We start from the raw sequence: 12,253 nt of genomic DNA, 5'->3' as shown, positions 1-12,253 counted from the left end.
ACTAAATTGTTGATATCTCATATTGATTTGCATGACTCGTGAGCTGAAAAAAATAAATCACTTTTATGAAAAAATTAACTATATGATTTGCTTGGATTCGTAAAACAATTTAAAGAAAAAACTATTAATGATACTTGAATCAGAAGGGGTCATGGCCTTTTGATCTTGAGGATTCCTTTTGGATGAATGGTTTAACTTGAAATAAAGAAAAGGTCTTAAAGACTGAGCCACTTACATAAGAAGGGGTGATGGCCTTGTGATATTTTACACTAAGAAATACTTTAAAGTTATTTTGGCTAGTAGTTAAAGTTAAATTTCTTTTTAAGATAGGACAAGGATAACAATTGATAGGTTGTTTGACACTTGTAATATGTATTCAAGGCTAATGAACATGTTGTCTTGTTTATATAGATGCATGTGAGAATTCTATTTTTAGTTAAGAGTTTTTTTTGGCTTAGCTACTGTCCATCATTGAAGAGCCTGGCTACCTCTACCTATAGGACCATTTGATCTCGACTATTTGCGTGTAAAAATATTAGAATGATACTTCATTCTAATTGTAATGTACAAGAATGCATCTTAGAATATGTTGTCTTGTTTATATGGATGCATGTGAGAATTCTATTTTTAGTTAAAAGTTTTTTTGGCTTAGCTGTTGTCCATCATTGACGAGCCTGGCTACCTCTACCTATAGGACCATTTGATCTCGACTATTTGAGTATAAAAATATTAGAATGATACTTCATTTTGATTGTAATGTACAAAAATGGATCTTAGACAGAGTCATTTTTGTGCTAATCTCTGTTCTTTTTCTAAAGCCACTTGTCTTTTGAAGATTATGTTCTTTTGTGTATATGTACTAGTTTAACACACACACACACACACACACACACACACACACACACACACACACACACACACACACACACACACACACACACACACACACACACACAGAGTCAACGAACTTGAATGAGCTGCCCACTTTTGGAGTAAGCATTGAAGCTACTTGGAACATATTGAGAGTAGTTTTGGGGGGGGGGGGGGGGGGGGGTGCCAAAGTTGGCGTATAATGTAAATCAACTAGCTTGAATGAGTTGCCTGCTTTTTGAGTAAGCAATTGGAGCTCCTTGGAACACATTGAGAGCGGGGGGGGGGGGGGGGGGGGGGGGGTTTACCAAAATTGGTGTATAATGTAAAGTAATAAAGGGAATCAATTAAGAGAGATACGTTAATTCATGACCCTGTTACATGATTTTCTTTTTTTAAAATGGGAAGGAAAATTTTTAAACAAACTAGATGGAGCTTGAATATGACATTTGTCAGTAGAAAGATAATTGCAGTCACTCATTGCCTATTGGATAAAAAGCATTAAAGATTTTTTTGTGATTTGGTCCTTAACATGCTTCACAGGGCATTGAAAGCTTCACAAAATCACCCAAAGGATTGCGTCTCTAGCTAAGATTATAGCATTTAACGCCACCAATGCGTACAAAGTTTTAAGTTCCTCTTTATTATCAAAGTAGATAAGTAAATGATGGAAAATATCTTCTCGAGGCAATAGGCATTGAGCACATATTCCATTGTGAGGGCTCTGGTTGCAATCTACTCCACTTCTGTAGAATGAGCCATAATAGGAAGGAGTTTTTGGAGGATCAAAAGTTTTCCGCATAATATCAAAGAATACATTCCATTTCCCAATTGATTTGTTGTAAACTATATCCCATTTAAACTTTTGTTGTAGAATGGATTTGCAAATACATGCAATGTTAAGAGCATAATCACTACTAAGATCTTTGTCCTCAATAATACACAACTGCTCTTCATTTATGTCTTTTAACGTTTGTGTTTGTCACAAGCAGATTCATAAAGATAACCCATGCTTCCCTAGAAAATTTTCATTTCTTGTGATTAAATGCATGGATTTTCTTGCACCTAAAGTGGTTACTTGTTTAGTTATTTAGCTTTTTTTGAATTTTGCTTAATTGACCATATCTAGAAAGAAAGCTCTCCAAAAATCTTAGTCCAAAAAGTATTTTTGGAGCAAGCTTACACACACACACACACACACACACACACACACACATCATTTCTATATGTGGCTAACTGTTCTAAGAATGGATACTTGTTGATATTTAACTGTAATGCAATTGGCCTATGAACTTTGAGAATAGCAAAATTAAGAGAATTAGAATGAGCATTTTTGTGAGATTACTTTGAGAACTTGGAGGGTGAACTTAATTGATGGTAGCAACATAAACATAGTACTTAATTAACTTGGCATGAACAATACTTTTGCAAGAGAGAGAGTATTAGAGAACATGACAATAGATGAGGACTGGATTTACTTGGAGCCGCCCCCCCCTCCAAAAAGCATTTGTATTATAAATTCTCCCATCAAGAGAGATTTTGTTACAATACAATCTTTGTGTTCCTTGTGACCTTAGTGATGCTATGAAGATGGAAAGCTTATGCATCACGAGTTTACCATAAACTTTGCAAAAAGCATTAACTATCCCAAGCCTTATTCCCAAGGCCTCAAACACCTTTGAAGGTGGAGAGAGCTAGCGGGGAATGAGGGTAGGGAAGAGGAAGAAGAAACATTGTATAGAAGAAAGAAATAGTTCCTCACTTATCATCACTCTTCTTGCTTAGCATAGCATAATAGCATAGTAATGAAGATGAAGATGATGGCAAGCTTAAGCATTGGCGCATGGCTCTTGGTTGGATTTGCATTCCATAGCCAAGAGTGTCGGTGTAGGTTCTCCACTTCTCAACAAACTTGGAGAAGGAGATGGAGATCTTGCATTTTGCACTCCACACAATGAGAGAATGTGTGTGTGTGTGTGTGTGTGTGGGTGGGAGAGTATACTAGCCCTCTCATGCTTGGTCCTCAGCTCTCTCTCTCTCTCTCTCTCTTATTATTTTATTATTTCCTTTGGACACGTGTCCTCTTTTTCCTCTTTTGAGAGAAAAACTTAATTATTTATTTTTATGTATTTTGCACTCCACACAATGAGAGAATGTGTGTGTGTGTGTGTGTGTGGGTGGGAGAGTATACTAGCCCTCTCATGCTTGGTCCTCAGCTCTCTCTCTCTCTCTCTTATTATTTTATTATTTCCTTTGGACACGTGTCCTCTTTTTCCTTTTTTGAGAGAAAAACTTAATTATTTATTTTTATGTATTTAAATTCTCATTGGACCCCTTTAAAACCTAACCAATAGCATTCAAGCACATCATGAGGGCCACATGTGTAAGATCATTTGAACATGTATCTTTTATGCTTATTAAGTTATTTGGTTGAATGGAATACTTCAAGGACTTAATCAATCAAGCAAGCATGTGTCTTTTATGCTTCTAAGTCATTTGTTTTAAATTGAACACTTCAAGCCTTAGTCACTCAAGCATGGACTTTCATGCCTCCTGAGAACTTATCTTTCAATTTAACATTTCAAAAAACTTAGTCATTTATAAAAATCATCTCAAGCTTTGGGCAAGGTTCCCAGAATCACTTTAAGCGTCTTAGCACCTCATGTTTGTGTACGATTCCCACCTCGAGGTTAGCCGTAGCTTACGTAAGGTCAAAGAACTTTTTAACACTAACTTTTGGAGGTATTTAATGAAGCTAACCCTAAAGTCTTTTAAACTCCATTAGGTAGCATTGCTCTTTGACATACCATCTCTCATTTGGACCCCCTTTACCATTGGCCCCGTGTTGAGATAGATCCGTAAGCACATGTCTATATTCTAGCCCTTGTTCTCGTTTATTATCCCACATTAAATGATCAGTTTGATATGAGAAAATCAATTGGGTCGGTTAGATATTAGATTTTATGACATTACCTCTCTCTTGAAATCATAGTAGTCCTCGACTAAACATGTACATTTGCTTACTCTACTGTAGCATTGTAAGCGTTGACAATGTTCACACTATCCTTAAGCTGGATTCCTTGCATCCATCTAGCATCTTCAAAATGATAATTTTTGAACTTAATAAGATACTGTCGGATAATCTTACCATGTCGTAGTACCTTGTCTTCATGCCGAAGGATATCTTCGGGTTGTAGCACCTCTTCTTGGTCTTCAATTTTGGGAGGGTCTTCAATAATTGGTTCATTTGTAGGTTCTTCTTTGTAGGGCTTAAGTAGACTCACATGAAAAGCATTGTGTATGAGCCAATGGTTAGGTAACTTGAGTTGATAAGCCACCTCATTTATAGGCCGCCAAATTTGAAAAGGACCATAGTATCTTTTTGCTAGTTTAGCATAATACTTTTGATGGCTCGTAGGATTTTTGCCCATCGATTGCCTCGATCGAGCCTTAGGAAACTTAATTAAGACCTAATCATTTTATTTGAACGTTAAGGCCCTTCTGTGCTTGTCAACAGTAGCTTTTTGCCTTAGTTGAGAGATGGATATAGCCTCCTTAATCTTTTGAAAAGATGCTTGCAGTTCACGGCTATACTCATCCGCAGCGAAGATCTTCCCATGTATTTTAAGTAGCAAGGGACTTTTAGGTCTTCTCTCTATGATTTCAAAATGTGCTTTTCCCGTAGAAGTATGGATAGTATTATTATACGCATACTCTACAAGAGGTAAGTACTTTTCCCATTGTGAGCGTTGATCTATTTTTGTAACATAGGTCTTTAGTAGATCAAGAATCGTATGATTGGTTATCTCACTTTGGCCATCTGTTTGTGGGTGATAGGCCGAAGAGAAATTTAATCTTGTTCCTAGATTTTCGAAGAGACCTTTCCAAAAATTACTGGTCATTCTAGGATCTCTATCTGACACAATGGATGTTGGCAATCCATGGTGTTTGAAAATTTGGGATATGAAGAGAGCTGCCATTTGGTGTGCCTTAATAGTCTTCTTGACATGGATAAAGTTGGTTTGCTTGCTAAACCTGTCGACTGTTGTCCATATTCTCGTATTCCCATGGATAGACTTGGGTAATCCAAAGATAAAATCCATGGATATACTCTCCCATGGTGAATTAGGGATTGGCAATGGCTGGAGTAATCCAGGTTGCTTCCCTCTATCACACTTGGTCTTTTGGCATACCACACATTTTGAAACATACTCTTGTATGTCCACTTTCATGGTAGGCCAATAGTACGTCTCTACTCCTCAAAGAGTAGGTTGAATGCCTTTATGCCCCGCATAGGGAGGAGCATGGGATTCATACATGACTTTCTCACAAAGGGAGTGGGTAACACATAGCCTATTTCCATGGAAAAGATAATCATCCTGCAAGGTGAATGGTTCCTCTTTCTTCCCTAAAGCAAGGGTTGACATTATGTCTTTAAAGTCAGGGTCAATAGCATACTCATCTATCATAGAAGATAGATCATTGTGAGTTGCTATAGACACAACATTAACTTTTGGTCGTCGTGAAAGTGCATCAGCCACTTGATTGTGCTTACCAGCAATGTGAGCAATGGGGAAATTAAATTGCGAAAGAGAATTTTTCCACCTCATTTGTTTGTCGGAAAGCTTTGTTTGCGCCATGAAGTACTTGAGACTTTGATGGTCTACTTGTAAAATGAATGGAGTCCCCAATAGATAGTGCTTCCATGTGTCTAGGGCATGTAGAACAACTAAAAGGTCTTTCTCATAAATGCCCAAGACCTGTTTATCCGTATTGAGCCTTCGGCTCTCATATGCTATGGCATGCCCTTCTTGAATCAAGACTGCTCCACGGAAATCACCACAAGCATCACATTGGACCTCAAATGGTTTTGAGAGATCCGGAAGCATGAGGACTGGTTGAGAGGTAAGCTTCTCTTTGAGCTTGTCAAAAGCTTTTTGCTCCTTATCAGTCCATGAATACTTAACGTTCTTCTTTGTTAAGTCATGTAATGGTCTTGTTATTTGAGAAAATTTTGGTATGAAGCGTCTATAGTATGCACACATACCAATATTGCTTCTTAGCTCATGTAGATTCCTTGGATTAGGCCATACTTTTGTTACCTCGAACTTCGATGGATCCATACGGGTACCATCTTGAGAGATAATATGACCTAAGTATTGAATCTGTTGAAGAAAAAATTCCCTTTTCTTTTGGTTGAGAAAAAGCTTGTTCTCTCTCGATGCTTGAAAAATCACTTGGAGATGTTGCTTGTATTCCTCCAAGGACTTGGAGTAGATGATGATATCATCAAAGAACACTCCAGTGAACTTGCGATGGGGTCTAAATATTTTCTCCATCAAACAATTGAATGTGGCAGGTGCATTGGTCAAGCCAAAAGGCATGAATAGATATTCATAAAGACCAAACGTTGTAGGAAATGCGGTCTTTAGGACATGTTCCTCCACTATCCTTATTTGATGATAGCCACTTTTAAGGTAAATCCTACTGAAGTAGGTAGAGCCTTGTAGTTTATCAAATATATCTTCTACCCGAGGTACGGGAAATCTGTTTTTGATAGTGATATGGTTTAGTGCACGATAGTCCACACACATGCGGTATGTTCCATCTTTCTTTTGCACTAAAAGGACTGGAGAACAAAAGGGAGAGGATCTAGGCCTCACCATCCCTTTGTCTACCAATTCCTCTTGTGAAGCTTGGGAAACTCTATAAGGAAGTTTGTTAGGCGGTGAGATTTTTGATAGGAGCTCAATTTGATGGTCATCATCCCCCCGTTTTGGAGGTAAGTCCATAGGGATATCATCGATGAATACATCTTGGAATCCTTTTAGAAAGTTAAACAAGACTAACTCTTCTTGATTCCTACCATTCATCTTTGATGAAACATTAGGACCTTTTAGGGACTCTTTGACAAAAATCATGTACGCAAAAACTGAGCTCTTCATTGATTTATCAAGGGCAAGAGGATTTACAAGTGTTATAGTACGACCAGACTCATTAGTATCTATATACATGTTCTTTTCCCTGCTATAGGTGAATTAGATTCTCCTCTCAAGGAACTTCATGTTGGTAGCCATGCGATCAAACCATGGCGCCCCTAGGATAGCATCCTCATGTTGGAGAGGAGAGATGAAAAAATATTCTTTGTCTACATAGCTTTGTACATGAAGCCTCAACTTCCCAATCAAGGGAGTAACAGAGGCTTGGTGTCCCTTGACAGCTATGTCAGCCGTTACAATATCTCCCATCTCAAAAGCTTGAATGCCCAACTTGGTAGCCAACTCCATTGATATGAAGTTGTGAGTAGAGCCAGGGTCAAACAAGATGAAGGCATCATGCTCCCTTACCTTTCCCCAATCATAGAAGAGAGATGATCCTTTGCAATGAGCATCCTCTTTTGGAGCTTAGATGGTGGAAGCCCTAGGAGTCTCATTGCAAGCATTTTTCTTGGGGCAAGAACGATAGCCATGTCCTTGCTCCCCACACTTAAAACACTTATGGTCCTTGCAAAAAGCTTCAAGCTCTTCATGAGAGAGTTTTTTTTTACCTTTGTAAACTCCCTTCTCCTTGGACCTATTGTTGTTGTTGTAGGAAGTCCCTTGGGAAGGATTTTGGGCATTGGTTTTTCCCTTTGCATCATTTTTGTCTTTGTTTTCCATGGGTTTGACATTCCGTCTAGCCCCTTGTTGGAAATTGATGCAAGAAGCAACCATGGTGTGGTGGATTACTTCGGTGATAGAACCAGGTCGTTGGGAGTTGACATACTCGGCCATTTCTTCAGGTAATCCCGCACAAAATTGGTTCTTTTGCTCGACGAAGTTTATCTTTTGAAAGAAAGTAGCCTTGAGATGTAAATCCCAAAACTTGTCCACATATTTGTGGATAGACTCATGAGAGAGAAGCCTCAAACTCCACCATTCAGTGAGCACTTTGTCCTTTGCATCGCTTGCAAGGAATTGCTTCATGATGGAAACTCGTAGAGTTTTCCATGTCTTTGGGGCTTCGCCGTTGCCACGAAGGCTAGCCCACCATTGACGAGCCAATTTTTGGAAGTGCATAGCTACATGGTGTAGCTTGGAGGACTCCGTGAAGCCCTTGTCTCCAAAGGCAGCATCAAATTGTTGGATGAAGGCCAATAGTTTTTTGCTAGCAACAAAGGTGCCATCATAGGTGAGAAAAGAGATACTCTTTCCTCCCTCTTTGAACTTCTTTAGCTTTGGTGACCTTCGCCATGCAGGGTAAGATTTGCGATGTCTTCCCCTCTTGTATTCTCTAGAGAATGGCCATAGCCTTCATTGGTAGAGGAGGAAGGTGAAGAAGAAGGAGAAGAGGGTGACCTCTTTCTTGCCCTTTTCTTCCTTTGTTTCCTCTCTTCCCTTTTAGAGTGACGAGGAGAAGGACTATGGGTTAACCGTTTCCTCTTGGGAGGAGTTGGCGATCGTTTAGTCCACCTTCTTCGTGGAGCCACATCTTCGGAGGAACTTAGGGAATCATTACTTTCTTGATCTTTGGATTCCTCCTCTCATATGGGAGAGAGTCTTTTTTTGGGGGTCTCATCAAGAGGCCTCCTAAGCTCTCTCTCATCTTGGAGAGGAAAGGAAATCCCATAAGCACGAAGTTGTTGAGTAACTTCGGCTTGCAAAGCGGGGTTGCCCATAGCTTGTTGCAACCTAGTAACAAGATAATTAACAAACATGGGGGAATTATCATTAGCACCTTCATGTGCAAAATCAAAGTTATCAATGTTCATTTTAATCTCTTGGTTATTGTCAGCCATGTTAATTAAACTTATGTGTTTACTTAGTGTACACACAATGAGAGAATGTGTGTGTGTGTGTGTGGGAGAGTATACCGTCCCTCTCATGCTTGGTCCACCTCTCTCTCTCTCTCTCATTATTTTATTATTTCCTTTGGATATGTGTCCTCTTTTTTCTCTTTTGAGAGAAAGAACTAAATTATTTATTTTCATGTATATAAATTCTCATTGGACCCCTTTAAAACCAAACCAATCATCCAAGCACATCATGAGGGCCACATGTGGAGGATCATTTGAACATGTGTCTTTTATGCTTATTAAGTCATTTGGTTGAATGGAATACTTCAAGGACTTATTCAATCAAGCAAGCATGTGTCTTTTATGCTTCTTAGGTCATTTGTTTTGAATTGAATACTTCAAGCCTTAGTGAATAAGCATGGACGTTCTTGACTCTTTAGAACTTAACTTTGAATTTAACATTTCAAAAACCTTAGTCATTTAAGCATAAAAATCACGTCAAGTTTTGGGCAAGGTTCCCACAACCACTTTAAGCGTCTTAGCACCTCATGCTTGGGTACAATTCCCACCTCGAAGTTAGCCCTAGCTTGCGTAAGGTCAAATGACTTTTTAACACTAACTTTTGGAGGTCTTTAATGAAGCTAACCCTAAGGTCTTTTAAGTTCCATTAGGTAGCATTGCTCTTTGACAGACCATCTCTCATTTGGACCCCTTTACCATTGGCCCTGTGTTGAGATAGATTCGTAAGCACATGTTTATATTCTAACCCTTGTTCCCGTTTATTATCCCACATTAAATATCAATTTAATATGAGAAAATCATTTGGGTTAATTAAATATTAGATTTCATGACATTTAACACTACATGGATGGTAGGTAAAATTTATAAAGGTTTTAAGTAGGACATGGATAAGAACTGATAGGTTCGTTGACACTTGTAATACATATTCAAAGCTAACGAATCTGTTGTCTTGTTTATATGGATGCAGGTTATAAATCTATCTTTACTTAAGATCTTTTTGGCTAAGTTGTTGTCCATCATTGTTGAACCTAACCTCTTTCACTTCAGAATAAGTTGTTCTTGACTATCTTATGTACATAACACTAGAACGATACCTCATTCTCACTATGATATACAAAAATAAATCAAAGACTGAGTTGTTTTTGTACTAATCATTGTCCTTTGTCTAAAGCCAACTATCTTTTGAGCTATTATGTTCTTTTGTGTATAATTATGAGTCTAAAAACAACAACACACAGGTCCTAAACACAAGGTTCTCCCAGAAAGCCGAGAAACCAACCTGCTGGCTTTGGAGATTTTTGTTTATAGGTTTTGATGGACCCACTGTCTACAATTCCTTGTTAGGTTGACAAGTGTTAGGTGGTCTTTCCTTGTCTATAGATCGGATTCTTGCTCACAGTTTTTGTAGTCTTTGACTCTACCGATTTTAGGTTGCAGATTAATTTAAAGTTACTTTCTCTTGTGTAATTATTTTGATTCTCATGATTTCAGGAACATTTTACCTATAAACGAACTACTCTTGGATGGATTGTTCGTTTGAGGACTATCCATAGAAATTGGTTAAAGCATGGAAAACTTCTATGAATGACTATGAATGGTACCCATACTATTCTGTACTGGCTAACAAAGCTTTAAAACTCCAATTGGAGTATAATTCTCTCGTTAACATTATCACGTATAGCTCCAATGAGACTTATGGATTTTTTGATATGATACAGCTCTTTGGCTTTCAGACTTGACTTTTCTATTCTCATCAACTTGATGAGGCAGTAGGTCCATACTCAATGGGCCTACTGTCGACTCATTGAGTATGGTGCTTGGGTTAGGGTGGGCACGTGCATGCACAAAAAGAAAAAAAAAAAAAACACACACACACATGTCACTTTCATGTGTCGCTTATTGTTCTGAGAATGGATACTTGATGATATTTAAGACTACATGGATGTTAGGTATAAGTTAAAAAGGTTTTAAGTAGAACATAAATAACAAATAATAGGTTCGTTGAAACCTGTAATAAGTATTCAAGGCTAACGAATCTATTGTCTTGTTTATATGGATGCATGTGAGGACTCTATCTTTACTTAAAATCTTTTTGGCTAAGTTGCTGTCCATCACTGTCGAACCTGGCCTCTTTCACTTCAGAATAAGTTGCTCTTGACTATCTTATGTAAAAAACACATGGTTTTGTGCTTATCATTTTGTCTAAAGCCACTTATATTTTGAACAATCATGTTCTTTTGTGCATAAGTATAAGTTTAAAAAAAGAAACACACACACACACACACACACACACACACAAGCAAACACACACGTGTCTTGCACGTGTTACTTCTATACATAATCCTAGATATTGCATAAGTTAGGGGAAAAAGAGATCAATTGAAGTTATCAGTGCCCTAATCCTTTGGTGTACCATGTCTAGTGTGTGAGATCAATGACAAGAGTTGCAAATGCACTATCAAATTGCTGAGTAGAGTTTCAAATGCATTATGTAATTCCTACTTTGTTGGGATGAGTCAATGTGAAAGCTAAGGCAATACCCATCATCTATTGTGATACAATTGCTATCTTTGGAAGGTGATGGAGACAATAAGATCATTCAAGTTGATTGTTCCAAGAGCCATTTACGCACATGGCAGATAGCTTCTTACAAGCACTGCTTACTGTCAATAGATGCTTGATTGGAGATCCATTCTACAAAAATGTGAATGAAGGCACCACACAAATAGCCTAAAACCTTGCAAGATCCGAAGAATGCTGAAAAGCAATGTTTCTATGGGGAAGCAGTCATGCCAAACATAAGGACTTCAAGTTAGTGGAACCATTTATGGAATTTGAACCACCAGGTCCTAGTGGAGAGCTCAATGTTAAGGTGATAGTTGTACCGGTTCCTCAAGATTTTAGGCTTCACAAGTTAGGGGATCCTAATGCAACACTAGATGGGATTCTCAAGAGTTTCATAATTGAATGACCGGAGATTCCTTTATTACAACCTTGAGTTTTTAGTTCAAGGCCAATCATTCTTAAGGAATAATGTCTCTCTTTATGCTGTTTATAATGGGCAGCATTTTTCAATGAACACACAAACTCCAGAGAAGCTATGACCTGATGTCAAGAATCAATTTTTTGAAACGGACAACTCTTTTTAAGTAAGCCTGTAAATGGAGAATCTATTTGTTTGAGATTAAGTGGGTTTTCCCAAAAACATGAGGGATAAGATACACACACACACACACACACACACACACACACACACACACACACACACACACACACACACACACACACACACACACACACACACACACACACACACACACACACACACACACACACACACACACACACACATATATATATATATGTAGAGAGAGAGAGAGAGAGAGAGAGAGAGAGAGAGAGAGAGAGAGAGAGAGAGAGAGAGAGAGAGAGAGAGAGAGAGAGAGAGATTGAAGGAGTGGGAGATAGAGAGAAATAGAGAAAGGGAGAGGTAGAGGGAGACAAAGGGGGAGAGACAGAGAGAAGAGATAGAGGGAGGCAAGAGGGGGAGATAGAAAGAGGGAGAGAAAAAAAAGCTCGCTCCAAAGC

This window comes from Adiantum capillus-veneris, chromosome 11 (assembly GCF_014529385.1).
Source record: "Adiantum capillus-veneris isolate H3 chromosome 11, ASM1452938v2, whole genome shotgun sequence".
NCBI lineage: Eukaryota > Viridiplantae > Streptophyta > Polypodiopsida > Polypodiales > Pteridaceae > Adiantum > Adiantum capillus-veneris.
This window is presented reverse-complemented; position numbering follows the sequence as displayed.